The 11,600-nt window shown below is 48.0% G+C and overlaps 1 long non-coding RNA gene across 1 annotated transcript; it reads left to right on the forward strand.

The window, feature by feature from the left end:
* Positions 1-2,007: 2,007 nt before the first annotated feature.
* LOC123571915 (uncharacterized) lies at positions 2,008-9,840 on the forward strand. Its single transcript, XR_006696236.3, has 3 exons — positions 2,008-2,132; positions 4,195-4,282; positions 9,702-9,840. It is a non-coding gene; the product is annotated as an uncharacterized lncRNA (long non-coding RNA).
* Positions 9,841-11,600: the final 1,760 nt, after the last annotated feature.

The following is an 11,600-nucleotide window of genomic DNA, read 5'->3' on the forward strand; positions in this document are numbered from 1 at the left end:
GCCTCCCGAGTAGCCGGGACTACAGGCGCCCACCACCTCGCCTCAGCCTCCCGAGTAGCCGGGACTACAGGCGCCCACCACCTCGCCCCTCGTATTTTTTTTGTATAAAAAAATACAAAATTTTGTATTTTTTAGTAGAGACGGGGTTTCACCGTGTTAGCCAGGATGGTCTCGAACTCCTGACCTCGTGATCCGCCCATCTCGGCCTCCCAAAGTGCTGGGATTACAGGCTTGAGCCACCGCGCCCGGCCTCAAGTGGTTTGTTAAGCAGCAATAAATAATTGAAGCATATACCATTATTATAGCCACACAAAGAAAAACTCCACTAGTTTAGTCCTCTGAAAACTTCATCCCAAATTCAGAAATGTCAAGTGAAAAATGTGCCTCTTTGCCAGGCATGGTGGCTTACGCCTGTAATCCCAGCACTTTGGGAAGCCGAGGCAGGCGGATCACGAGGTCAGGCGATCGAGACCATCCTGCCTAATATGGTGAAATCCTGTCTCTACTAAAAATACAAAAAATTAGCCAGACGTGGTGGTGGGTGCCTGTAGTCCCAGCTACTTGGGAGGCTGAGGCAGGAGAATGGCGTGAACCCGGGAGGCGGAGCTTGCAGTGAGCTGAGATGGCGCCACTGAACTCCAGCCTGGGCGACAGAGCGAGACTCCATCTCAAAAAAAAAAAAGAGACGGCTGGGCGCGGTGGCTCAAGCCTGTAATCCCAGCACTTTGGGAGGCCGAGACGTGCGGATCACGAGGTCAGGAGATCGAGACCATCCTGGCTAACACGGTGAAACCCCGTCTCTACTAAAAATACAAGAAAATTAGCCGGGCGAGGTGGCGGGCGCCTGTAGTCCCAGCTACTTGGGAGGTTGAGGCAGGAGAATGGCGTGAAGGGGGGGTGGAGCTTGCAGTGAGCCGAGATCGCGCCACTGCACTCCAGCCTGGGGCACAGAGCAAGACTCCCTCTTAAAAAAAAAAAAAAAAAAAAAAAAAAAAAAAAGAAAAAGAAAAATGTGCTTCTTCAAACTAATGAAATACATAATGTTTTTAAAGTAGAGCCCTTGCCGTGCGCTGTGGCTCATGCCTGTAATCCCAGCACTTTGGGAGGCCAAGGCGGGTGGATCATGAGGTCAGGAGATTGAGACCATCCTGGCCAACATGGTGAAACCTTGTCTCTACTAAAAATACAAAAATTGGCCGGGCACAGTGGCTTATGCCTGTAATGCCAACACTTTGGGAGGCCAAGGTGGGCAGATCATCTCAGGTCGGGAGTTCGAGACCAGCCTGACCAACATGGGGAAACCCTGTCTCTACTAAAAATACAAAATTAGATGGGTGTGTGGCGCATGCCAGTAATCCCAGCTACTCAGGAAAGCTGAGGCAGGAGAGTCGCTTGAACCCGGGAGGCGGAGGTTGCGGTGAACCGAGATCGTGCCACTGCACTCCAGCCTGGGCAACAAGGGCAAAACTCGGTCTCAAAAAACCAAAAAAATAAAAAATAAAAATACAAAAATTAGCTGGGCATGGTGGCGCATGCCTGTAATTTCAGCTGCGTAGGAGGCTGAGGCAGGAGAATTGTGTCAGGCCTCTGAGCCCAAGCCTGCAAGTATTTGTCCAGATGGCCTGAAGCAAGTGAAGAATCACAAAAGAAGTGAAAATGGCTAGTCCCTGCCTTAACTGATGACATTCCACCATTGTGATTTGTTCCTGCCCCACCTTAACTGAGCGATGAACCTTGTGAAATTCCTTCTCCTGGCTCAGAAGCTCCCTCACTGAGCACCTTGTGACGCCCCGCCCCTGCCCGCAAGAGAAAAACCCCCTTTGACTGTAATTTTCCACTACCCACCCAAATCCTATAAAATGGCCCCACCCCATCCCCCTTCACTGACTCTCTTTCCGGACTCAGCCCACCTGCACCCAGGTGAAATAAACAGCTTTGTTACTCACACAAAGCCTGTTTGGTGGTCTCTTTACACAGACGCGTGTGACATTTGGTGCCGAAGACCCGGGACAGGAGGACTCCTTTGGGAGACCAGTCCCCTGTCCTCGCCCTCACTCCGTGAGGAGACCCACCTATGACCTCGGGTCTTCAGACCAACCAGCCCAAGGAACATCTCACCAATTTCAAATCGGGTAAGCGGTCTTTTTACTCTCTTCTCCAGCCTCTCTAGCTACCCTTCAATCTCCCTGACCTTCCAATTGCAGTTCTTTTTCCTCTCTAGTAGAGACAAAGGAGACACATTTTATCGTGGACCCAAAACTCCGGCGCTGGTCACGGACTCAGGAAGGCAGTCTTCCCTTGGTGTTTTTTATTTATTTATTTATTTATTTATTTATTTATTTATTTATTTTTTTGAGACGGAGTCTCGCTGTATCGCCCAGGCTGGAGTGCAGTGGCCGGATCTCAGCTCACTGCAAGCTCCGCCTCCCGGGTTCCCTCCATTCTCCTGCCTCAGCCTCCCGAGTAGCTGGGACTACAGGCGCCCGCCACCTCGTCCGGCTAGTTTTTGTATTTTTTAGTAGAGACGGGATTTCACCGTGTTAGCCAGGACGGTCTCGATCTCCTGACCTTGTGATCCGCCCGTCTCGGCCTCCCAAAGTGGTGGGATTACAGGCTTGAGCCACCGCGCCCGGCCCCCTTGGTGTTTAATCACCGCGGGACTCCTGCCTGATTATTCACTCACACTCTATTGGTGTCTGATCACCGCGGGGACACCTGCCTTGGTCATTCACCCACATTCCCTTGGTGGCAAGTCAACTGTGGGACGCCTGCTTTGGCTGCTCACCCACATTGCAGCCCAGGGCTGCTCACTACACCCGCTTCTCCATGTCTTTACTCTGTCTTTTCTCTGGGCTTGCCTCCTTCACTATGGGCAACCTTCCACCCTCCATTCCTCCTTCTTCTCCCTTAGCCTGTGTTCTCAAAAACTTAAACCTCTTCAACTCTCGCCTGACCTAAAATCTAAGCGTCTTACTTTTTTCTGCAACACCGCTTGGCCCCAATACAAAGTCGATAATGGTTCTAAATAGCCAGAAAATGGCACTTTTGATTTCTCCATTTTATAAGCCACTGCACTCCAGCCTGGCAACAGAGCTGGACGCCGTCTCAAAACAACAACAACAAACAAACAAGCAAACAAAAACAAGATAGAGCCCTTAGGATTTGTTGATGGATTGGATGAAAGACAGAAGTCAAAAGGTGAGAGTGGGGTTGACTCCAGAGATTTTTCGTGAGCATCTGGAGGTATGGTGGTACCATTTCCTTAGCCGAAGAACACTGGGGGATTGAATGGGTCAGTGCTGACACATGGACAGAAAAGACTGCCCAATTTATGTGTGGGACTGAAAACAGCTCCCATATGGACTGCTTCTGGGTCTGGGTGCCCTCAGATCCATTCCCAGCCCTTCCCCTGGTCTGTCCTGGATCACAGCGACGCTGATCCTCAGGTATACTCCCTCAGTTCCTATGTCAGTTGGCTTTGGCTGGGTTTAGCCAATAGGAGGATGACAGTTGACTAGAGGATGAGAAGGGAAAAACCAGGGTATTCTCTCCTCCCTCTGCCTTGGGTAGCAACTCCCGTCTTCAGTAGTGGCTGCATCTCTTCCATGGCTCCAGTTACAGACCTGTTGTGGCTTCAGCTTCCAGTAGGTGACCTCAACCCCTGGGTTCAGGTAACATCACTTCCTCCCTTGACCCTCCAGCCTAGAAGTGGCAGCGGCTTCCTGCTCTAGCTGACCTCTTGATTCTATCACCTGTCCAACAAAATCCCCCCATTCAATTTCTCTGTTATAAATATGTGAAGTCATTTCTGTTTTCCTGGGTTGACCCTGACCATGGGACTATAGGCTGAGGCCTCATGTGAAAGCCTGCAGGCTCAGGTGAGAAGCAAACACCTTGCACAACCTCACCTGGTGCAGACGCCCAGGCTCCAGAGTGTTTACCGTCCCCTCAGCCTCGGGATTTGCTCATTCCTGACCTGTGTGCTCATTGCCTCTGTTTGTCTATAATACGTGGTTTTCATGAATCCTTGGCAGTCTCCTTCTTCAAATCCTAGCTCAAACTAGCCTCTTCGAAGCCTTTCAGCGGTGACTCGCCTGTCCAGACTCCTGCCTGATGCTTTTCAGCACCCACTTTGCTTAATGTGCCCTTGTTGCTTGGCTGTTGCATACTGTTTCCTATCTCTGTGCTTTGCAGACCGTCTCGTCTACCAGGGCTCACGACTCCCTTCTCCGACTCCTATTCAGCCTTCAGAAACTACTTTCAGTGTCACATGTTCTGAGAAGTAAGTTTTTTCTGGCAGGTTCCCTCCCCAGACTGAGATGCACACTTCCACGTTTATGCTACCATCACAATTCTTGTGGACACTGCAATAATTTTGTGTGTGTTGGTTTCTTGCATAAAACTGCCAGCTCCTTGGAGGCAGGAGCTAAATCACAAACTCTGACCTGGGAACCAGAAGTCTTTTTTTCTTCTTCTTCTTTTTGAGACGGAGTCTCGCTCTGTCGCCCAGGCTGGAGTGCAGTGGCCAGATCTCAGCTCACTGCAAGCTCCGCCTCCCGGGTTCACGCCATTCTCCTGCCTCAGCCTCCCGAGTAGCTGGGACTACAGGCACCCGCCACCGCGCCCGGGTAGTTTTTTGTATTTTTTAGTAGAGACGGGGTTTCACCATGTTAGCCAGGATGGTCTCGATCTCCTGACCTCGCGATCCGCCCGTCTCGGCCTCCCAAAGTGCAGGGATTACAGGCTTGAGCCACCGCGCCCGGCCCAGAAGTCTTCATTAACTCTTTGTTGAATGATGGCTGCTGGACACATGGATGACCACAGGTTTTCAATTACTGCAAGTGCCTTAGGTCTTCCTAGTTTGGTTACAAACCTCTTTGGGGTGATTCTTATGTAGCCTATTAGCACCTGTCTTGGTATATTATGGGGCAAGAGGAAATCAAAAAATGTCACAGATTGTTTCCCTATCTACCTCCTTTTTGTTCTTTCTTTCTTTTTTTTTTCTTTTAAGGTTTCTTTTCATTTATTCATTTGTTTGTTTATTATTTATTTACTCATTTATTTTTTTGAGGCGGAATCTCACTCTGTCACCCAGGCTGGAGTGCAGTGGCACGATCTCAGCTCACTGCAACCTCCGCCTCCCTGGTTCAAGCGACTCTTCTGCCTCAGCCTCCCGAGTAGCTGGGACTACAGGTGTGTGCCACCACACCCGGTTAATTTTTTGTATTTTTAGTAGAGACGGGGTTTCACCGTGTTAGCCAGGATGGTCTCCATCTCCTGATCTTGTGATCCGTCTGCCTTAGCCTCCTAAAGAGCTGGGATTACAGGCGAGCCACTGCGCCCAGCCTATTTGTTTGTTTGTTTATTTAATAGAGATGAGGTCTCACTATGTTGACCAGCCTGGTCTTGAACTCCTGGCCTCAAATGATCCTCCTGCCTCAGCCTCCAGAAGTGCTGGGATTCTAGGCATGAGCCACCATGCCTGGCTTTTTTTTTGAAGCTTTTATCTCTTCTTAAATTTATTTAGTTTCACTTAATTTTTTATTACCTTACCTTGTATGTTGAAATAATTTCAAATGTAGAGAAAAACTGTAATAGTACAAATAACCCCAATATATCCTTAACCTAGAGTCCCCAAATATTAACACTTTGCCCAATTTGCATTATCACTTCTTCTCTCCCATAGATTTATATATATATTACTATATCTTTATATTATATATATGTGTTACATGTACACAGTATGTATATGTTGGGATACGTAAATACGTGTGTATAAGTGTGAGTATATATATCTATACACACGTATACTATTTTTCTTGAACCATCTGGGAGTAAAGTTGTGGATATGACGCCCTTCTATTTCTCGAACTCATGACCTCATGTGATCTGCCCACCTCAGCCTCCCAAAGTGCTGGGATTACAGGCGTGAACCGGTGCTCCAGTGATGCCCCTCTATGTCTAATCACTTCCTTGTGCATTTCCTAAGACCATGGTCATTATCGTACATAACGAAAGTACAGTTCTCAAAGTCAGGAAATTAAATGTTGATATACTACCATTATCTAATCCATAGACTAGATTCACGTTTCACCAGTTGTCCCAAATCTGTCCTTTCTGGGCAAATTTGTTTCTCCCTTCCCAGGATCCAATCCATGATCACATGCTACATTCAGTTGTCAAGTCTCCGCAGTTTTCTTTTTTTTTTTTTTTTTTTTTGAGATGGAGTCTTGCTCTGTCACCCAGGCTGGAGTGCAGTGGCACAATCTTGGCTCGCTGCAACCTCTGCCTCCCAGGTTCAAGCAATTCTTGGCCTCAGCCTCCCGAGTAGCTGGGATCACAGGCGCCAGCCACCACGCCTGGCTAATTCTTTTGTATTTTTAGTAGAGACAGTGTTTCACCATGTTGGCTAGGCTGGTCTTGAACTCCTGACCTTGTGATTCACCTGCCTCGGCCTCCCAAAGTGCTGAGATTACAGGCGTGAGCTACTTGCCGGGCCCAGTTTCCTTTCATCTGTAGCAGTTCTCTGGCCTTCCTTTGTCTTTCAAGACCCTGGTGGTTTTTTTTTTTTTTTTTTTTGAGATGTAATCTTGCTCTGTCACCCAGGCTGGAGTGCAATGGCACGATCTGGGCTCACTGCAACCTCCGCCTCCTGGGTTCTAAGTGATTCTCCTGCCTCAGCCTCCCGAGTAGCTGGGATTACAGGCGAGTGCCATCATGCCCATCTAATTTTTGTATTTTTAGTAGAGACGGTGGGGGGGGGCGGTGGTTGCCATGTTGGCCAGGCTGGTTTCGAACTTCTGACCTCAGAAGATCAACCCGCCTCGCCTCCCAAAGTGCTGGGATGACAGGTGTGAGCCACCGCGCCCTGCCATGAAGTGTTTAAGCGCCTGGCCAGGACCCTGATATTTTTGAAGCATCTAGGCCAGTTGTTTTGTTTTCTCCCAGGTCTAAAAATGCCCCCCTACGATTTTACCTCTCACCACGTTGTTACAAACTCTCTTCTCCAGACTTAGGGGAGGGACTCTTTGCAGGGCCTTGTAAAACCTTAAATAAACTACACGAACAAATTCCACTTTGACCACTATCTTGTTAAAATTCCTTGAAAAAGTTAACTCATTGGGCCCAAAGTACCTTAACAAAAGCCAGGCTGTACTTCTCCTAGTATTCACTCTTCCTCAAAAGGTTTTATGTGCTGTTTAATGATTTTTCACAAATAGTTTTTCTTGCCTTTAAAGTTGGATTAATTGAATTTTAATTCAGCAGAATCACTCTCTAAAGAAAGAAACACTGACCATGCAGGTCGAGTTAGGGCCACTAGGCCTCATTAAGACCTTTTTCAAGCAGAAGGGATTCTGAGGGGTGAAAAATGCAGCCGTACGGCACCCTAAACTCACCTCTATTTTAGATCAAAAATTTTAAAGCCCCTCTTCTTTCAGAGCAAAGGAAAACCTAGTTGCCCTAAGAAAGGAAATCTACCACTTTGGCTTTGTCTGGCTTGAGCTCCTCACTCTCTACAATTTGATTCTTGTGCCTCTGACTCAGTGGGCCTGAGAACACTTCACTGTGCTCCAAGGCCCCCCTGTTAGCTCCATTTTCTTCCATTTGTTCCTGACCCTTTCAGAACTTCACTCCCACTCAAAACAAAACACAGAAAAAACTCAGCCATTAAAAGTTTTCATGAACAGCCAAACCTGATTAAAATTTCCAAAACAAAAGAAAAAAACCATGTCGATCTGTTTCTGCTGAATCTTTTTTTTTTTTTTTTCAAAGGGAGTTTTGCTCTTGTTGCCTAGGCTGCAGTGCAATGGCGCGATCTCAGCTCACTGCAACCTGCATCCCAGGTTCAAGCAATTCTCCTGCCTTAGCCCCCTGAGTAGCTGAGATTACAGGCATGTGCCACCACGCCCAGCTAATTTTGTATTTTTATTTTTAGTACAGATGGGGCTTCTCCATGTTGGTCAGGCTGGTCTTGAACTCCCGACCTCAGGTGATCCGCCCGCTTTGGCCTCCCAAAGTGCTTTTTTTTTTTTTTTTTTGAGATGGAGTTTCGTGCCCAGGCTGGAGTACAATGGCAGGATGTCACCTCACTGCAACCTCCGCCTCCTGGGTTCAAGTGATTCTCCTGCCTCAGTCTCCCAAGTAGCTGGGATTACAGGCGCCCACCACCATGCCCAGCTAATTTTTGTATTTTTAGTAGAGACGAGTTTTCTCCATGTTGGTCAGGCTGGTCTCAAACTCCTGACCTCAAGTGATCCACCCGCCTCGGCCTCCCAAAGTGCTGGGATTACAGGCGTGAGCCACCGCACCCGGCCTTGAATCCTTTTCTATGAATTTTACTGCAGGAATCAGTGAAGGAGGGACCACAGCTTGTCATCTCCTTCAAGAATCCTGTTCTCTAATTTTTTTTTTGAGACAGAGTCTTGCTCTGTGGCCCAGGCTGGAATGCAGTGGCACAATCTTGGCTCACTGCAAGCTCTGCCTCCTGGGTTCACACCATTCTCCTGCTTCAGCCTCCGGAGTAGCTGGGACTACAGGCACGCACCACCACACCCGGCTAATTTTTTGTATTTTTAGTAGAGACGGGGTTTCACCATTCACAGGATGGTCTCGATCTCCTGACCTTGTGATCCACCCGCCTCGGCCTCCCAAAGTGCTGGGATTACAGGCATGAGCCACCGCGCCTGGCCCCTGTTTTCTATTTTAATGATTAGTCTAGCCTGGATTGTAGTAAAAAATGATAGATGATAGATGATAGATAGATAGATAGATAGATATAGATAGATAGATAGATAGATAGATAGATAGATAGATAGATAGATAGATAGATAGATAGATAGATAGATAGAACCTATACTCAAGAGTTCTACAGAGCATCAGACTCATTTTACCTCTCACCACGTTGTTACAAACTCTCTTCTCCAGACTTAGGGGAGGGACTCTTTGCAGGGCCATAGCAATACTGGGCTCCACGACAGCTGCCCCACTTTTGGGGCCTGTGAGGGGCTGACAGGCCAAATGAGGGGTTGCATGTGACTTCAGGGTTTTGATCACAAAACCACTCCTGTGATTTTCAAAGTTTTTCACACTGTTCTCTCTTTCTTTTTTTTTTCTTTGAGACAGAGTCTTGCTCTGTCACCAGGCTGCAGTGCAGTGGTGCGATCTCGGCTCACTGCAATCTCCGCCTCCCAGGTTCAAGCAATTTTCCTGCCTCAGCTTCCAGAGTAGCTGGGACTACAGGTGCCTGCCACCACACCCAGCTAATTTTTGTATTTTTAGTAGAGATGGGGTTTCACCATGTTGGCCAAGATGGTCTCAATCTCTTGACCTTGTGATCCGCCCGCCTCGGCCTCCGAAAGTGCTGGGATTACAGGCATGAGCCACGGCGCCCAACCACAACTGTTCTTATGAAAAACCAGAAGGAAGAAAAAAGCCTATTTTTTACCCCCCATTCTGGGAAAGAAGGCCTGAAAACTTCAGGGGATTCAGGGAAAGTATAGGCCAGGGAAGGTTCACTCTTACCCACTTCTTACACCTGTGGCAGCTGCCATCCCTAGTGGACTGGATTTTCATAGGCAAAAACCAGAAAACCTCAGGAATCACTCTGACAAGAGCAGAGGCCATTTACTGTGTAGCCTTAGCTAAGGAAACTCTTTTCCTTACCACTGCCCTGCAAAGTGAGCATTATTCTCATTTTACAGGTGTGGGGGCTGAGGTTCAGAGGCCAAGAAGCTTACACGCTCACGGAGCCAGGGAGTAGCAGAGCTGGGATCTGAATCCAGGAGCGTCTAATCCCAACACTCAAGACTTTTCCGTGAACCCATCCTGCTTCCCTTCCAAGTCTGCAAGGGAGGTCTGGATACAGGAGTTCCACATGGCATTGATGGTAGCTTCTGCATTTACTTAATTTATGTAACTTTCACTGAGCTAGTATAATACTGAGTACTAGGGACTGTTTCTTGAGCTTTACAAATACAACCTCATTTAAGCTTTGTTAACAGGTCTAGGGGTCTGTATCATTATCATCCTGTTTTACAAATAAGGAAATTGGCTGGACACAGTGGCTCACGCCTATAATCTCAGCACTTGGGGAGGCTGAAGCAGGCAAATTGCCTGAGCTGAGGAGTTCGAGAACACCCTGGGCAACATGGCGAAACCCATCTCTACTAAAAATACAAAAATTAGCTGGGTGTGGTGGTGCATGCCTGTAATCCCAGCGACTCGGGAGGCTGAGGCACGAGAATTTCTTGAACCTGGGAGGCGGAGGTTGCAGTGGGCCAACATAGCAAGCACCACTGCACTCCAGCCTGGGAGATAGAGCAAGACCCTGTCTCAAAAAAAAGGAAACTGCAGCACAGAGAGGTAAAGTAACTTGCTCTAGGTCACACAGGAAATAGTAGGGCTGGGAATTGGACCTCAGTAGTTTGGTTCTGAGAACATGTTTCCCACCTTCCCTGAAGTGCTATCCAGGAGGAGGAGGAAGCATACACATGGACGCATCACAAAGAAATTAGAAAGCAGCAAAGTGAAAATCCAAAGTCCATGGAAAAGAACCCACCTTTTGCCTGACTTGAGTGACAGGAGCCTGTGTTGGTGGGACTCATGTGCCTGGTGGTGTCATCACTGGGCCTGTAGCTAGTGTTGCTCTTCTCAGGGGGACAGCAGGAATCTTGTCCAAGTAGGCTCCTTGTCCCAACCATTTAGTGTGGCACGGGAAGAAGGCTTCTTTCTTTTTCACTTTACTTTCTTTTTTCTGAAATGGAGTCTCACGCTGTTGCCCAGGCTGGAGTGCAATGGTGCCATCTCAGCTAACTGCAACCTCTGCCTCCCAGGTTCAAGAGATTCTCTCACCTGTGCCTCCTTAGTAGCTGGAACTACAGGCACGCACCACCATGCCTGGCTAATTTTTGTATTTTTAGTAGAGATGGGGTTTTACCATGTTGGCCAGACTGGTCTCGAACCCCTGACCTCAGGTGATCCACCCATCTAGGCCTCCCAAAGTGCTGGGATTACAGATGTGAGACCTTGTGCCTGGCCGAAGGTTTCTTTCTTTACAACCTTTCCGATCTATGCTTCTTTCCAGTCCTGCCATTAAACCAAACCCTATCTGAGATAGAGGACCTTAAAAATCTGCCCCCACCAGATGATGATGGATTAATCCCCACCTCAGGACTGCTGTCCACCCTGCATTTCACCAGATGTAGATCAAGAAAGAGCAGCCACACTAACCACTTCTCAACCCCGTGCTGCATCTCCTCATCCTAACAGGCTCCTCTAACCAGTGTTTTGACTATTGCCTGCATCTGCAGCCACCTCCCAAATCTCCCAGATTCCTCCCTTTCTGGTGTTCAGCGCTAATGAAAGCCACAATAATTAAATGGAAATTGGAGTTTCTCAACCTAGAAAACATGCCATTTTTACAAAGGGAAATTTGGATGTCTTTGTGCTTTCCTTATTGGATTGTTTTGGAAGCAGTGTGGGGACAGGAGTGCTGGGAGCTAAATAGACAGAAAAGCACGAGCAAACTTTTAAAGATACCAGCTGGGTGCAGTGGCTCACACCTGTAATCCCAGCACTTTGGAAGGCCAAGGTGGGTGGAT

The sequence above is a fragment of the Macaca fascicularis genome, chromosome 2 (assembly GCF_037993035.2).
Source record: "Macaca fascicularis isolate 582-1 chromosome 2, T2T-MFA8v1.1".
NCBI classification, from domain to species: Eukaryota; Metazoa; Chordata; class Mammalia; order Primates; family Cercopithecidae; genus Macaca; species Macaca fascicularis.